Here is a 17,719-nt window from a genome sequence, read left to right as displayed (position 1 = left end):
GCATGTCTGATGTCTTTTGTGACATGAGCCATTTGGGAACAGGTAGGGCCTGGCGGCACTGATTCTGGAATGATGCCCATTCCAAACATTGCTTGGAGTTTGACTTCCATCTGCCTCTGCTCATCTGTTCTGGGAAGCCTGATTGAGATTTCAACATCTCAATGTCCTATTCTGACCTCATTTTTGCTATAGAGTGTACAAGAGAAAATCTACAGCCCAGCTAAGAATGTTCTCTCTTTCTTTCCTATACATATGCACACACCTATGAGTGAGAAATAGCCATGCTTTAGAAGTCTGCACTTCTATCTAGGGTCTTTTTTGAGTTCCTGGGGTCAGATCTTTAGAGGCATGGATGGACTAGTACAGATGCAAATGTGTAGATCATCTAATCCAACAATAGCAGAAACATTTCACTTCATTTGCTAATTCCTATCAACTGGTAGTGTTGAAAAGGCTTCTGAAGCTACCTATGAGCATGGAATGATCATACGCTAAGAGCTATCAGCAATATCTACTGTGAGCATGGCAAGGGCTTGTAGCAGGGCTTACACCAGCAATTATACGGACATGGAAACTGCCTGGGGAAGGGAAGTGACTTGCCCAAAGTAACTCACCAAGGCAAGGAAGAGTCAGATCCAGAAGCAGGGTCTCTTTCCAACGTGAGGCCATTGTTTCCACTATATTAGCTCAGAGAAGAAAATTGAGACTGGGCAGAGAAATGAGAAACAAGACTAGGACCCCCAAGTCCTGGCTCCCCCAGAAGCCTGGCTGGGGTTGTGGCTGAGGAATTCAGTTCTGTCCCACTAGACTGAGCCCTGCCAGCCAGCCTGTTGGCTTCTGCTCCACTTCTCAGAGTCCCTTTGCTCCTGCCCCACTTTCCTGTCTCATTTTCCTCAGGCTCAGAGTGTGCACATCGGAGCATGAGGCCTCCGGGGATCCTAGGTCCTACATGCCCTCTTTTGGCAGGACCTTCAACAAGCTCCCAGCCCCCTCTGTTCTGGAAGAGAAGTCCTAGGACGGGGGCTTGTAACCTACTGATGCCATGGACTCTTCTGGCAATCTGTAAAGCCAGAGGACCCCTCTTCAGAATGTTTTTAATTTATTATTTTTTAATTTATTTTTTATCAGTGTTCAATTTGCTAACATATAGAATAACACCCAGTGTTCATCCTATCAAGTGCCCCCCTCAGTGCCCATCACCCAGTCACCCCCACTCCCCGCCCACCTCCCTTTCTACCACCCCTTGTTCATTTCCCAGAGTTAGGTGTCTCTCATGTTTTGTCACCCTCACTGGTATTTTCACTCATTTTCTCTCCTTTCCCCTTTATTCCCTTTCACTATTTTTTACATTCCCCAAATGAATGGGACCATATAATATTTGTCCTTCTCCGATTGACCTATTTCACTCAGCATAATACCCTCCAGTTCCATCCATGTTGAAGCAAATGGTGGGTATTTGTCATTTCTAATGGCTGAGTAATATTCAGAATGTTTTTAAATGTATAAAACAAAATACATAAGAAAATGAATCATAACAAAATATAGTTATCATGATATTTTTTACATGGTGTGGCATCCTAATATATAATTCTTTATTAATAATTAAAAAATGAGATCTGGCAGCAGATATAATAACTATTGTCATTTTAAAGTGATAAACATAAATGACATTATGACCACTAGAATGTGACACGAAAATATCTCATTTCTCTTAGTGACACAGTCACAGGAACTGTCAATATTACTGTGGTCACTGCTGACATTGGTAATGGAACAAAGTATTTAACTTGAGTTAGAGGTGAAAATAGAGATAGAATTTTTCCTTCCAAATTCAGAGAATTCTACTTGTGGACCCGGTGGAGAATCCCTCACTCGAGGATCCTTAAGGAGGAGTCCTCCAGTCCAGCAGCTTACAAACTGTGGGCCATGGAACCCTGCAGATTCTGAAAGGCTGCCGGATGCAGAGGGGGGTGGGGTGAGGGGGAGGCAGTCAAGACAACCAGCCAACCAGATAACCACGTCTGCCTTGGCCTGAGCAGGTTCTTTTTTATTTGAGTTCACGTTAGTGATTCATAAGATTCCTTTGTAAAAAAGAGGATCACCTGTTTGTGTCTGAATGTCAAGAACCTTCACTTGGCCCCACCCATGTCTTCCTAGGACAAGGAGCAAAGCTGGAGCAGGGGCATGAATGTAGCTAGAGGCCTACTGCCCTTTGGTGGCAGGCTGGGGGCTGTGGAATCCCGAGGAGGCGATGGGGAGCAGCTGGGTGGGAGCAAACTTCCCACCACCTCTGCCTGCCAGTCAGTTTAGGGAAGCCATTTCTATGGCCAGGTGTGGGGCCAAGAGTCAGGAGGCCTGAATTTGAGGTTCTAATTGTGTCACTACCTTAAGCTTCTTGTTGCAAAACAGACCCGTGTTCAGAGGACCAAATGAGAAAACATCTTAAGCAGCATAAAAAGCTACTGGAGGTATTTTAGTGTATCTATCTCTAAGCCTGAGACTCATTACTCTACTCTTCCTTGAGGTCCTGTCCCCCATACTAACAAAGCAGATAGTCCCTCTGACCCATGGCGGTGTAACCCCAGCTGGCACGTGACACAGTCAGATTTGTGGTTGAACCGCCAATCGGTCAATCACCCAGCCTGCCAAATGACCTCCTCAGTTCCTCCTATTTTTGTCCCTACTGCCATGTCATGGTCTCTGGCCTGACTTTTCTAACAGTTCCCTGTCTCTCTCTCTTTCTGCTCCAGTCTGCCTTCCATAGAGCTCAAGCACTTTGTGATCCTAAGTTTTGTTCATGTCCTTCTGCTTCAAGGCCCATGGTGTCTCTGCCCTACACACCAGGCCAACTCCAGCCTCTGGAGCGTCACGGCCCAGGTTCCTCAGGATCTGCCTTCAGCCTCCCCACACTCTCCCTCCCTCTTGCAGGGAGGCTGCTGCACTCCTGCTGCTGGAGTCTTCCCTGCCTTTACCATGAGCCCAGATCATACTATAAGCCCGAGAGCTGTGGGAAGAAGAGATGAAATTAGGAATGCCTCTCTCCCAGAGGCTGGTCTGGGGGGCAGGAGTAAGCTGAATGTGTAGAGGACTCAGAGGAGTTCTGTTGATGGGGGCATGGGGCAAGTTTGGCTCTGCCCTCTGTCAAGACTTCGCAGGGGTTAATTTCAAAGACTAGCCAGCCAGTAAACTGTGAGGAGAGCTGGGAGCATCTGCACAGTTGGAGAGTCTACTATTTGCTACACTTATCTGATTCAGAGGCAGGAACCAGGTCACCAGGAAAAGAATACTGCTGTGTGATGGGGGAATTCATAGAATCCTGGATTCTTAGAATGTCAGTGCCAAAAGGGACCGTGTAGATCTTTCCTCTAGTCTAATTCTTTTCTGCTTCAGATGGAAAAGTAAAGCACAGAAAAGAGTAATGGCTTGTCCAAAGTCACATGAGTTTGAGGCAGAGGCTGGACAGGAGCCGACATCTGATTTCTTCCCAATCTCCATGTTCTGGGCTCTGGCCTCTGGACTCCAAACGGAAGACTGAATAACTGGTCCAGGACTGATTTACCAACAATGGGTTAATGTGTCACTTCTGGGCAGTGCAACACTGGCCCTTATGTGGGGTTGTCAACATCTTAACCCAAAGAGCCTCAGCCAGGGGACAGTGACAGGTTATAAGTATGCTGAAACATAGAGCCCTCAGGTGGAGGGGCCAGGTGGAACCTAGGGCAGCCTGAGCCCCCAAATCTGATGAGACTGGCACATGCAGGCTTCAAACAGCTTCATTGGGATAGCCCAGGTAGTATTCAAATATTATCATGTATTTAAAAAAAAAAACAAATATTATCATGTATTGTGATAGGAAAAGTTGGGAAATAATGCTTTAACCCCTGAGCAGGAGAAATTTTAGGGGTGGTGTGGGCAAATGGTGGAGAAAGGGAGAGTCTGAAGACAAAGGTTCTAGTTCTAACTTCTACTATTTCCTTCTGACTTATATATTCTGGGGGAAAAATAACAGGAGAAATAAAATGAGAGCTATTATTTATTGGGCTCATTCAAACAGTTCAATAGGTAGGTACTACTATCAACTCCATTATACAGATGAGGAAACTGAGTAAGAAAAGTTAAGGGATTTAACTAAGATCCCACAATTAGGAAATGATGAAGCTAAGATTTGAACGCCATCTGTGTTTTCTGTTTTTTGTTTTGTTTTGTTTTTGTTTTTGTTTTTTGTTTTTTGTTTTTTCTGGATTCTGTGCTCTTAACCACTCTGCCATAAGGACGTGTTTGGGGGCCAGTGGAAGAGAAAGGTTTGGAGTCTTTCAGCCCTGCCACCCTAGTATCTGGGCTGCTGATTCTCCATCTACCCAGACCACCAGGCTTCAGAGGGGCCTGCATCAGGAGGGAAGCAGGCAGTAAGGTCCTGATGACCCCCAAGAAGCAAAGACTATTCCTTCTACTCCAGCCTTCATTGGTTTGAGACTGTCATCCGGTTCTGGGGTGGGTATTTTGCATGAGGAGAACCATGAGCCTCCAGGGAGTAGAGCCCCCAGCCTCAGGGGAGGGGAAGTGGCAAGATATAATTGGTTGCTGCATTACCTGTGAAACTCATAGGAATGAGGCACTTGTTACCATTCTGATCCTCTCTTAAAGAATAATTCCTATTTACAGATAGGGTGACTCTGCCAAGTACTTTATACACGTTGGCCCACTTTAGTCTTCACAACAACACTATCTTGAGTAGCTCCTATTAATATTTCCACTTTACCAGAAGAGGAATCTAAAGCTCCAAGAGTTCATGTAACCTGTCCAAGGCCACACAGTTAGTAAGTGACAGAACCGAGATTTAAACTCAGATCTGGGGAACCCTGGGTGGCGCAGCGGTTTGGCGCCTGCCTTTGGCCCAGGGCGCGATCCTGGAGACCCGGGATCGAATCCCACGTCAGGCTCCCGGTGCATGGAGCCTGCTTCTCCCTCTGCCTGTGTCTCTGCCTCTCTCTCTCTCTCTCTCTCTCTCTCTGTGACTATCATAAATAAATAATAAAAAAAAATAAAAAAAATAAACTCAGATCTGCTTGACACCCAAGCCCATGATGTTCTTGACCATTACATCACAGTACAATCTGGCAGAGTAAGGGAAAGCACCGTTTTGGTTCTGTATACCAGACCCAGGTAGGCCACTCACTTCTTAATAGACCTTAGTCATGGAACCTTTGGGCAGGTCTTCTCTGGGCCCAATATCTAGGACTATAGAAAAGCCATTTCTTTTGTCTGCAGTTTAAAATTATTAAAGTAAAGGCAATTTATAAACTGTTATTCATTTTTTTCAAATGGTATCCATTAAGAATTTAAAGAAAGGGAGTCTCTGGCACTACAGAGAGGAGTAAGGCTGGTTTCTGCCCACTTAAAAAATATAGCATAAATGTTAGATGAGCAAAGGTTTTATATTCCCAATAATTATGGAATAGCTTGTTGAACACCAACCCTCCCACTGAGAATTGTCCAATGAGCTGAAAATAACTGTGTGTGTGTGTGTGTGTGTGTGTGTTGTGTGTGAAAGCATTAGAGAGCTACCAAAGCAACAAGAACCTGAGGGTTCAAGATTCCAGAGATAAGAGAAATGCAGAGAGGTAAGGTCCATATTCAGCTGCCAGTTTGCCCTTCAAGGAGTATGCTGTTTCTCAAAAGATGACTAAGAAGCTGAGCAGAAGCTGAGTATCTGAAGGTGTTATGAAGCTGAGATATAAAAGATGGATTTCAGGGTCCACCAAGTAGGAGTATCCCTAATAAACACCCCAAGTTTTCAAATGGAACCCCTAGAGGGTTCTACCCTAGGAGTAAAGGTGACTCAGAAATAGACCAGCTCCACAAAACTGAAGATTAGCATATAATCAATTCAATCCCTTATAAGACTCTTGCTTGAAAAAAAAAAAAGACTCTTGCTTGCCTAAAGTAGAAGTAAAAATTTCTCTGAAGGAAGATAATACCATTTAGGGTATCAACTTTTCATATAATTCTTTTCATATACAATATCTAGCATTCAATAAAAATTTCAAAAAATCTCAGTAGGCAGACCAAATGGCTGAAAACCAAGAGAAAAAATAGACAATAGAAATAGGTCCCCAGAAGATCCATATATTAGTACTGTAAGATATGGACTCTCTTTTTTTTTAAGATATGAACTTTAAAACATGATTTTTATAGTCAAGAAATTAATTGACAAGGGATACCTGTGGCTCAGTCAGTTAAGCGTGGGCTTAGGTCATGATCCTGGAGTCCTGGGATTGAGCCCTGCATTGGGCTCCCTGCTCAGCAGGGAGTCTGCTTCTCCCTCTGACCATCCTTCCTCTTGTTCTCTCTGTCTCTCTCTCTTTCTCTAAAAAATAAAATATTTTTTTAAAAAAGAAAGAAATTGATTGACAAGATGGTGAATTTCAGAAGAGAACTAGAATCTACCAAGGAAAATCAAATGAAAATTCTGAGCCCAGGGGATCCCTGGGTGGCTCAGCGGTTTGGCGTCTGCCTTTGGCCCAGGGCACGATCCTGGAGTCCCAGGATCAAGTCCTGCATTGGGCTCCCGGCATGGAGCCTGCTTCTCCTTCCTTCTGTGTCTCTGCCTCTCTCTTTCTCTCTCGATATCTATCATGAATAAATAAATAAATAAATCTTAAAAAAAAAAAGAAAAAAGAAAATTCTGAGCCTGAAATACAAAACTGAAATTAAAAAGTCAATAGATAGAAAAAAAAAAAAAGAAGTCAATAGATGCATATAACAGTACAGCATATTAGCACAGCTGAAGATAAAATTAGTGAAGGACAGGCAATAGAAAGTACCCAGACTACAGCACATATAATAAAGAAGAGAGTCATATGGAACATGGTGAAAATGTCTAAATATGTATAATTGAAGTCCCAAGGGAGACTTGCAGCAAAGGGGTAGGTTAGAGAAAAAGGAAGAGGAAGGAAGGAAGAGGAGATGGGGAGGAAGAGAGGAGAAGAAGAGACTCAGAGAAATGAAATGATCCTGGAAGCAATATTGTAATGATAGTCAATAATTTCCAAAGCCCAATGAAAGACCCCAAGCCACAGATTTAAGAATCACTTTAAACTCCATGCAGAATAAATAAAGAAAAAACTGAACTAGGACCTATATGGTATAACTGCTGAAAACCAGAGATAAGGGGTAAATCTTGAAGGCAGCAACAATGAAACTAACAGATTCTCCACAGAAATAATGAAGGCCCAGAAGGCATTGGAACAATATTTTCAAAGCGATGAATGAAAACAGATATTGTGTGAGCATAGATGAATAGTTCTCAAGTTTTATTATGGGTATGAATCACCTAGGCTGGGATAGGAAGAGGAAGAATGTTAAAATTTTAGACTCCTAAATCCCACCCCAGATATTTGGATTTAGCAGCTCTGGAGTAGGGTCAAGGAATAGACTTTCAAGAAGTATTCTGCTGTTTCTGATGCTCTGGGACTGTGGGAGGTTGTTCGCAATGATGGCTGCAACATTCCCACCAGTCCTGTGCCCATGCCCATCTGCAATGTGACTTTGCCACTTTTCCAATCAAGAGATAGAGTTTATTTTTTCTCCTTATGAATCTGTGCTTACTCAATGGCTTATTTTGACTGATAGATATCAGTTAACATGATGTTATGGTGCATCTGAGCCTTGGCCTCAAGAAGCCTTACATTTTCAGCATTCATGTTTTGGGACACAGCTGCCATGTTAAAAAAAACCTCAAGGTTATCTTGCTGGAGACATTTGGAGAGAAAGGCACAGTCAATAGCCAGCACCAACAACCAGACAGATGAGTGAGACATAGGTCTAACCAGGGGAGAGAAACCATATAGTACTTTGAACAGGAAAAGTTTAATATAAAGAATTATCAATTATAATGGGGGGTTGAAGTAACAAGGGACTGACTAGTAAGAAGTAAAGAGAACTCTGAAGAATACAAGAATAGCAAATAGAAGGAGCAACCATTAGGGTGGACATAGAGCACCTGAAGTAGAGCCCCCACCCCCCACACCCACTGCCCAGCTCCTGCCCAGGGCTGAGATCCAGATCTCATCCCAGAGGACATGGCAGAGGGGTCACTGCGGTACCATGCCAGTTGCTGGAATTGTGTCCTCCTATGTTCTAGGAAAGCCATTCTTAGGGAAATGTCTCACCAGAGACACTTTGCTACAAAATCCCTCAAGAGAGATTTCTGGGGAAGCTTTTGGCTGCTGGGTGCTGCTGGCCACTATGCACTGTCAGAGCCCGATGCTAGAGAAGCCATGCACTGCAGAACTGGGCATAGGGGACCCACACACGCTGCAGGATTCTGGTGAAGTGGATTCTGAACTTTCTTACTTAATGTATCCCCAGCTTCCAATACTGACAAAACTGAGGATCCTGCTAGCTGGCAGAGGAAACATATTTAAAGGGCCCATATTCATTTTCCTAGAGCAGGCAAAAAGGATAAACAGCACAGGCCATCTTAGGCTAGCTAGCCCCAGTCAATGCTTCTGACTACATACACTCGTATGAGTGACCTTAGCTGAGACAGGACTACCTCACTAAGCCCAGCCCAAACCGCCACTTTTCAGAATTATGAGCAAATAAGTGTTATTGTTTTTAATCCTTGTTTTGGGATCATTTGTTTATGGCAAAATATTGTAATACCCATGTTGTAAGCAAGCTGGATTGTTTTCTCCTTCCCACTCTTGCAACTTTCTTTGTGTTATTTCCTCTGCCCAAAGTGACATCCTTGGCTTGCTCTACCTGATGGATGTATTTGCTTGCAGCTACTTAATTAATTCATGTTTTGTTGACTTGTAGAACATATGTAGGAAAGCACACAGTCATAAATGTACAGATTGATACATTTCACCAAATGCTTATACAGTGTTACCTACAGTCAGATGCCTCCCTGCATGGTCCATCCAGTCACTAGCCATGCCCCCCAGGGTAAACAGTGTTCTGACATCTTATATCCTGGTTAATTTTGCCTGGCGTTGCACTTTCTATCACCGGGTCATACAGTATGTTTTCTTTTGTGCCTGGCTGCTTTTGCTCAACATTATATTTGTGAGATGCATTCAAGTTGCTATGTGTAGCTGTAGTTTATTTCCATCACTGTATACTTTTCAATTTGGGAAATATAGCACAATTTATATATCTATTCTATTGATGGATATTCAGGTTGTTTCCAGTTTGGTGCTGTTTTGAAAAGTGCTGCATGCACATGCCTTTGGATGAACATAGGTACGTACACCATTCTGTTGGCTGTTCTTACAAATGGGTTATGGAGGCACGCTGGTAGTATATTAAAACTTAAAAATCAAGGGGTTCAGGGTGTCTCAGTCAGTTAAGTATTTGACTCTTGATCTCAGCTCAGGTCTTAATCTTAGGGTCATGGGTTCAAGTCCCGCATTGACCTCCATGCTCCATTAAAATAACCACAACAATTTTTAAAAATAAAAATATAAAATGGCACACATAGATGAACAACTATGAGAAAAGGGAAAAAAAAACCAAATATCTCTGCATAGAGAAAAAAAGATACTAAATGAGAAAAATGAAATGTTGACAGAGTTTATGGGTAAAGGAAATAGGAATGATTTTACCACTCGATATTCTATCTTTCCAAATAACTATGTAACAATCATATATGTCAAAGAAACATTTAGTCCATTTAATCTCTAAAGTCTTGCTCAAATACCCCCTCCTTCCAAGCAGCCTTACCATGACCAGATCACTGTAGCCACCCAATGTCTTACTTCATTTTTACACTCTGGAGCAAAACCAGCCTGCAGCAGGGGCACAGTACCTTACCTAGAGAAGGTGCTTTCGAAATATCTGATCCTTTCCCTGCAGTCATAGAAATTTCAGCAACAGCCCACATTTCTCAATACAGCACCCCAGCTTACCAGTAAGAGAAGCAGGAATATGAATCCAGATGACTATCTCCATTTTCAACTTGAAAACACCTGACACACAAAGATTTTAAGCAATAGGCCTCCTGCTGCTCAGCAGATCACTGGTAGGAGCATTCTAAAGGAAAGAGGAATCTGGTGCAAAACATGATCTATCCAGTGTATTCTGAACACAGCAAAAGGGCAAGTGTGGAGATTAAGAAAAAAGCAAAAATTTGGAAACTTCAGCTTTGCATCACCAGCTGTGTCTCTTTGAGCAAGCTAATCTACCTCTCTGAACTCCAGTCCCCTGTCGATCACATGGCAGGGATGGGAATAGACTAATATCCTAGATGACGAATAGGGTTTGACTCTGATTAGGCAGTAGTCGCTGCTAGAGTGCTACGTTGAGAAAGATTCTGAGGTTTAGTCCAGGTTTAGTGAGAAAGAGTGCTATGATTGATCATTTCAACCACGAGCAGGGGATTTGAAGTTGGTATTGTTTATTTGTCTTTTTGAACAAACTGCTCGTCAAGATCCTTTCCAGCCCTGTGTTCAGAGTTTCTGGATTTATTTTATTTTATTTTATTTTATTATTTTATTTTTGAGTTTCTGGATTTAGATCTATGTGTGTGTGTGTGTGTGTGTGTGTGCAAATATGATTTGTGCATCATATTTATCCCATAGGCAATTCTCTTAATTCCAAAGGCAAAGGAATTTTAATTATCTTCTAAAACTATAGAATTTCGGGTGCCTGGGTAGCTCAGTCAGTTAAGCATCCTACTCTTGATTTGGCTCAAATCATGATCTCAGGGTCTTGGGGTCGAGCCCCATGTTGAACTCCAAGCTGGGTGTGGAGTCTACTTGAGATTCTCTCTCTCCCTCTCCCTTTGCTCCTTCCTGACCTCCCCCCACCCCACTCTCTCTTCTAAAAGGAATAAAATGAATAAAAAATAAAACTATAGACTTTGTCTCCAACAATTCATGTGATATATATTTAAACAATCTCTAAGACTCTCAGAGATCCTTAGAGATGAAAATGTTTGAACACCAAGTGTTAACTATATAATCCTAACTATTCTTTTGTAATAAATCATATTATACAATTACCATCTTTGACAGCCTTTCCTTTCTGCCCTCCCTTCAAGTTGGAGTCGGTCCTGAGACGTGGGTGTGTTTCCTGCTTGGTTGTAGTGGGCAGTTGAGTTAGTATCTACATGAATGAGGTGAATGTCCTGGATAGAGTCCCACAGTCCCAAATCACTCAGAATCCCCAGGATTGGCTCATTCATTTGCTCTGTGTGGACCCATCTGGAATGTAACGTGGCTTGGAATTTATGGAGGGAAGTTGACCTTCACCTCATCTGTGAAACAAATATGGTAGGACCATCGGGAGAGTGGTAGGGGTGCTGACTGGACCATGCAAGTAACACATAAATTGTATGTTCATGGTTGCTGAAGGGACCCATGCACAGCATGACAGATGAGTACATCATGTGTGTCTAGCAGAATAGCCAGGCTATCTGAATAGCTTTTGAATCAGACTGCTGAGGGTTTCAACACAGCCCTGAAATTTATAAAGGCATTTTTACCAGCTACTTAACCTCTGTTTCCTCATCTGCAGAATGGGTTTAATAGTGGTACATACTTTGAAGGGTTATTATATGAGATAATTCATGAAAAGCACAAATGTTGAGCACAGGTTAAGTTTGCCCTACATAGAAAATATTACTATGCTATTTTTATCTTAAAATTATTAGCAGTGATTCTAATTATATATACGGTAAAGACTCAGGGATGTGAGTTTCGCTTTTGTAAAGTTTGTGGACATAAAGACAGGGGCTGGAATGGGATGAAATTTTTTATTGATTTTTAAAAAGATTTTATTTATGTATTCATGAGAGACACACAGGGAGAGGCAGAGACATAGGCAGAGGGAGAAGGAGGCTCCTGAGAGGAGCCTGAGGCGAGACTTGATCCCAGGACCCCGGGACCGTGACCTGAGCTGAAGGCAGATGCTCAACATTAAGCCACATAAGGGCCCCTTTGTTGTTGTTTTAATAAGTAATGAAATGCTTCCTTTAAAAAAGTTAGAAAATATAGATGGTAAAAAGAACAAAATAGGTACCAGAAATAGCCATTGTTAATCTTTTGGTGTATATTCTAATGACAATAATGTATATATATTAGAATGGTAAAGGACATTTTACAAAAACAGGATCATACTGAACAGGCTGTTTTTATAACCAGCTGTTTTTCGGTGAGTAAAGGAAAATCTACAGGCAAATGTATTGGTTTCTTATTTGTTTATTTGTTGTAATAAAAACACATCTAACATAAAATTTACCATTTTAAAGTGTAAAGTTCAGTAGTGATATGAATATTCACATTGTTGTAAAACAGATCTCAGTGCTTTTCCATCTTGCAAATCTGAAACACTATCCCCATGAAACAACTTTCTCTCCCTGTCTCCCCAGCCCCTGGTAACCACTATTCCATTTTCTGTTTCTATGAATTTGACTACTTTATTGTTATTTTTTTTAGTGTAAGCTCTGTGCCCAACATGGAGTCAAACTCACGACCCCGGGATCAAGAGTCTCATGCTCCGCCAACTGAACCAGCTAGGCAGCCCTAAACCTGACTACTTTAAATACCTCATATAAGTGGAATCATATAGCATCTGTTATTTTGTGACTGGCTTACTTCACTTAACATAGTGTCCTCAAGGTTCATCCATGTGGCAGAACTTCCTCCTTTTTTAAGGCTGAATAATATTAATTTGTATGTAAACACCACATCTGTCCATTCATCCATTGCTGGGGACATGAGTTGTTTCCATCTCATGGCTATTTTGAATATGGCTGCTATGGACATCAGTGTACAAATATCTCTTTGAGGCCTTGCTTTCAATTCCTTTGGATAAATACCCAGAAGTGAGAATCGTTGGATCATTTAGTAGTTCCATTTTTAATTGTTCGAGAAGGCTACATACTGTTTTCCATAGCAGTTGCACCATTTTACATTCCCACCAGCAGTGCACAAGGGTTCCAGTTTCTCCACATCCTCACCAACACTTGTTATCCACCCATTCTTCCTTCCTCCCTCCCTCTTTCCCTCATGCCTTCCATCCACCCATTCTTCCTTCCTCTCTCCCTCCTTCCCTCATGCCTTCCATCCATCCTTCCTTCCTTCTCTGATAGTAGCCATCCAAAGGAGTGTGAGGTGAACAAATGTATTGTTTTAATACAGTTCTAGGGAAACTGTTTGAATTCCTCAAAAGAATAAACACTTTTGACCCTGAGAAGCACAGAATCTTCCTTTTTTTTTATAGATAAGCAACTAATAAACTTTATGTATCAGAAGCATATCAGATCTAATCTCATTAAACATATTCTGCTTTGTGGATTAACCTCCTCCTCCTCCATCACTCCAAATTTTAGAGTGTTCACTTATGAAAGGATAGTGACTAGTTTTGTGACCACTGCAGCAGGTCCACTCTGGGTACTTGCTTTCTCCTCAAAAGCCAGGCTACCTCCAAATGTCTCTCTCTCTGATGTCCCCCAGCTGTTTGTATCCTTTTCCTTCCTTGGTTCCCCTCTGCTGCTGTCACTTCTGGAATGAGGGGTTCTCCATAGTTGCAGCTCTCCAACTCTGCTCCAACTTCTTTCCCTCCCCGTACCCCCTCAGGAACCAACCCTCAGATCCTTGTCCCCAGCTTCAGGCCCTCTGTTGACTTGCTCCAGCACCTGCTCAGGGAGGGGTGTGTGTGCGTGTGTGAGTGTGAGGTGCGGTACCCAAAACTACATTCCCTTAGCAGTGTGGTTCCCACGTGTGCCTCCCACCACACCACATATACTTCTTTTATAGAGATACATTCTTTCTCTCGCAACCTGCCCCCTACAAGGCAGCCAGCATCTAATCTGGACCTTCTGAAGAAGCAGCAGGCTGTTACAATGCTTTTGCAGAAACACCAGCTGAGAGACCCTGCTGGCTCCAGCCCGCTGCCTTCCTAAGGGCTTTTCTTGAGCTCTTTAGATGATACGTTATTTTGCCTTAATGCTGGCCTCAGACACTGGCTCTCTCATGAAATAGAACTCTGCCACACCATTTTATCTTTTTTTTTTAAGATCGAGTTAAATTTAACACAAAATATTGTTGAGGTTTTAAGTGTATGGTTCAGTGAGGGTTTGGGTTTTTTTTTAGGATTTTATTTCTAGGGAATCCCTACCCCCGGGATCAAAAGTCACATGCTTCACCTACCATGCCAGGTAGGGACCCCCAGGTCAATGGAGTTTTGACAAATGTGAACCCCCACAAATTACAATATTTTGATACATAATCAGCTAATTTAGAGAAATTGCAGGATTCCATAGAACTATTGGAAAGAATATGGGGTTTGGAGTCAAGAGACCTGGTTGGTTAAGCCTCCCCATTAACTAGCTGTGTGACTTGGGGCAAGTGCCATCCCCTCTCTGAATCTTTGTTTTTGATCTTTATGGTAAGACCAGTTCTAGGGGCCTCCTCTCACTACAGGCCCACATGACATGACAGGGTTTGAACAGAGGTCATACCAAACTTCCTGAAATTATGCAGAGTTGCTATGTCCTGCCTACATTTGCAAAGTGAAGGTACCTCACCTGGATCCTTTCAATCAGATTCCTGAAGAGAAACTAAAGAAATAATAATTACAACAATAAACAAAGATGTCAGAAATCAGCCAAACTGAGCTCTATCTACATCCTGTAGGAATGTACCAAATGCTTATAAATAAATCCTTCTCAAATTTGTTTGCTCTGGTACATTAATGAAAGAAGATTCTGAAGGGATTAGCTTCAAATTCACAGCAAGTATCAAAAACACACTGTTTGCCAAATAGGTTGAGTTTAGCTATTTTGCTGTTTGGAAGCTAATGTGCCTTGCTAAAAGAGGAAAGGGCTCTCCAACAAAATAAGACGAATCCCTCGCATCCGTAGAGCATTTTTGCACTTTTCGAAGCCTTCTTGTTTATTTCTCCTGTGATCTATGCATCTGTTCTACAACAGGAAGCAGGACAGGGATTATTCTGTCTCCTTTTTTCAGGTGTGGTCCTGAGGCCTGGAACAATGCAGTGAATATTCTCACAGTCACCAGTGAGCCCACCCGCTCTGGATTCCTAGCCCTGTGCTTTTGGGGCCTAGCCCCACTGTCTCTTTTGCAAACAAACCAACCAACCCTGAGAACAGAGTCCAGGAAGATCTGAAAATGATAATAACAAGAAGAACATTCAAAGGTAGCAGTTAACAGAAACAGGCATTTGTTGCCTTCCCACTAGGTATTAATGCTTACAATTTTCCCAACAGCCCAATGAGGGTTCTCCCTATTTTGCAGAAGATGAATGGAGGCACAGAGAAGGTTCATGGCTTGCTCAAGCTCATATAGCAAGTAGGTTCCAGAGCTGGGATTCTTCCCAGGCCACTCAGAGCCCAGACTTTGTGCCCCTATGCTGTACTGCCTAGTGTTGCACCATGCTGCAGAAAGAACTTCCTAAAGCTGTTCATGGGTGAGATGAGCAGCCCTGAGATTCAGAGAGGCCCCTGTTCCCAGCACTTCAAGTGGAATCCAAGTGATCATGATCACTAGTGAGCAAGGTTTAGAGGGCAGTTACATTTAAGGCAGAGGGCCAGGCCAAGCATCCCGAAGGTCCCTTCTAACCAGAGATTATAGGATTTGTTTGAAAACTCCCAAGGAGGCCAACCTTTCTTATCAGGGCAAGGAGTGACAAGTCTTCTTGGCCCTTGAGCTTCTAGACTGAACATCCTCTCCCAGGTGGCTGTGCATGGATCATCCTGGAAATCTGACAGCATGGTTCCCAGTCCTGGGACTGGGGAGGAGGGATAGTAGAACACAAAATTACAGGGTGCCGGCCGCCTGATTAAATCAGCATGCTGTGTGCAGTGCTGTGGCAATGCAACATACCAGGCTCACTCCCAGGCCCAGGGCCCAGATATTAGTCACAGAACCACAGTCAGAGCTACAGAGGCTCTCAACAGCACCTCATTCAAACACTGCTTTTCACACGTGGAGAAATGAAAGCCCAGAGAGGGGAAGCGACTTGCCAAAGGCCACACGGCATTCATTCAACCAAATATTAAGCGCCTACTGTGTGAAGCACTGTACTTGGGACTGGGTATTAAGGATGAACAAAATAGCCACAAGCTCCAGTCTCATGGGGTTTATATATTATTGGAGAAAATTGGCAAAAGAAGATAAACACATAAAATCAGAGATTGCGATCTGTGCTATGAAGAACATGGAGTATTTCAGCCAAGTTGATCAAGGGAGGTGTCTCTGAGAAAGGGGACTGTTTTAAGCTGAGGCTTGGAGGATGAGAAGTATATGGTGTTTGTGTTTGTGTGTTGGGGACCATGTGTTCTAGGCAATGGGAATTGTGCCCTAGAGGCCCCAGGCTGCTGAGAGCTCCATTTTGAGAAGCTGGCACAGTGCAAGGACAGGGTAGAGGAGCAGGGGCTGGGGGGTCAGAGGTAGATGGAGTCTGGAGCACATGGGGTCTTATGGGCTGAGGTGACAGGTCTGGAATTTATTCCTGTTGGAATATGGAGTCACTGAAGGGTCTTTTGCAGGAGAATGGCAGGCATGCCATAATAGTTCCTGCTTTTCTTGGTTGAGGTGCCCTCTGGGAGCCTCATCACTCTGGGAGGCTGGCACAAAACACACCAGGCGGTACAAGTCACACAAAATGAACTTGGCTATTCCCCGTCTTTATCTAGTGATCTCTATGCACTTTATCCACATTAAGTAATTAGGTCACTTATGTTATTTGAGGTTCCCTCTTCCTACCATGTGTCACAGATCTAGAAACTCAAGTGCTGTGGGATCCTCTGGGAATTGGTGAACCTCTCTGATCCAGTGACTGTTGCTGGGACACGCAGTCAGGCAGCTTCATCAGCTTGCCACAGACTTTTCCCACCTCATTCCTGTGACCAGCACTCATCCTCTTTGTCATAGAGGTATGAAATGTTAGAAACTGCTATCAAGACTGCGAGGATGGGAAGAAACTTCCAGAACATTCAGACTTTTTTTTTTTAATGGGAAAACTAAATTCCAGAGAAGAAAAGAGACTTTTTCTAGGTTCTATAGAACGTAGCAGGAGAGCCAGCCAGGGAGGCAGGCCTCTTTCTACATGCCTTTGTCCAATACCACCCCAGCAGAAAAGGAATCAATGTTTCTCAAAGGGATTCCTCAAATACCTGGCTCAGATTTGCTCTATATTACATGAGTTTGGGAAATGCTCTCTTTCTGAGAGATTCACCATGAATGGTAAAAGCCCACAGTAAATTTAATTTATTTTATTTATATATTTATATATATTTATATATTTATTTTACTTATATAAATATAAATTTAATTTATCCCACAGTAAAACATTTATTTAACATTGGTTAAACCCAGTGGTTCAACAGATTCCATCCTGGTGGTCTATCTATTCACATTCTGGAGACTTTACCTTGGGAAGTGCCACCCTAAACAAACAAACAAAAAAAACCCTGTCTACAGACCCTGCCATTATCACTATTATGCTTGCTATTATCACTGAAGGCAGGAGCCCTAGTTAATACTTGGGCTCATGTGATCATACCTCTCTCCAGGAGCCTTGCATGATGCTGAGTACTCAGGGATGATGGCACAGATCAATTAATCAACAAACACTGCTGATATATGTTGACTCTGGACCTCCTTAGTCACACAGCCTCATCTGAGATAAGGGGCAGCTTACTTCTTTTCTCGGCCAAGAGAAAGGCCTGGGGAAGGAAGCATTGGCT

At 42.8% G+C, this 17,719-nt stretch overlaps 1 protein-coding gene and 1 long non-coding RNA gene across 5 annotated transcripts in view; one reads left to right on the top strand and one right to left on the bottom strand.

The window, feature by feature from the left end:
* The window catches only part of LARP1 (La ribonucleoprotein 1, translational regulator), an 84,612-nt gene that overhangs the window by 3,525 nt on the left and 63,368 nt on the right, over positions 1–17,719 (top strand). The window lies entirely within an intron of this gene.
* LOC144312762 (uncharacterized) overlaps positions 1–17,719 on the bottom strand; it is a 79,638-nt gene that overhangs the window by 54,218 nt on the left and 7,701 nt on the right. The window contains exon 3 of one of the 4 annotated variants that reach the window (XR_013378334.1): positions 615–706. The exons of the other annotated variants lie outside the window; for them this stretch is intronic. This is a non-coding gene — a long non-coding RNA (uncharacterized LOC144312762). The remainder of the gene's footprint in view (positions 1–614; positions 707–17,719) is intronic. 4 annotated transcript variants of the gene reach the window in all.

Source organism: Canis aureus, chromosome 4 (assembly GCF_053574225.1).
Source record: "Canis aureus isolate CA01 chromosome 4, VMU_Caureus_v.1.0, whole genome shotgun sequence".
Taxonomy (NCBI): Eukaryota; Metazoa; Chordata; class Mammalia; order Carnivora; family Canidae; genus Canis; species Canis aureus.
This window is presented reverse-complemented; position numbering and strand designations above follow the sequence as displayed.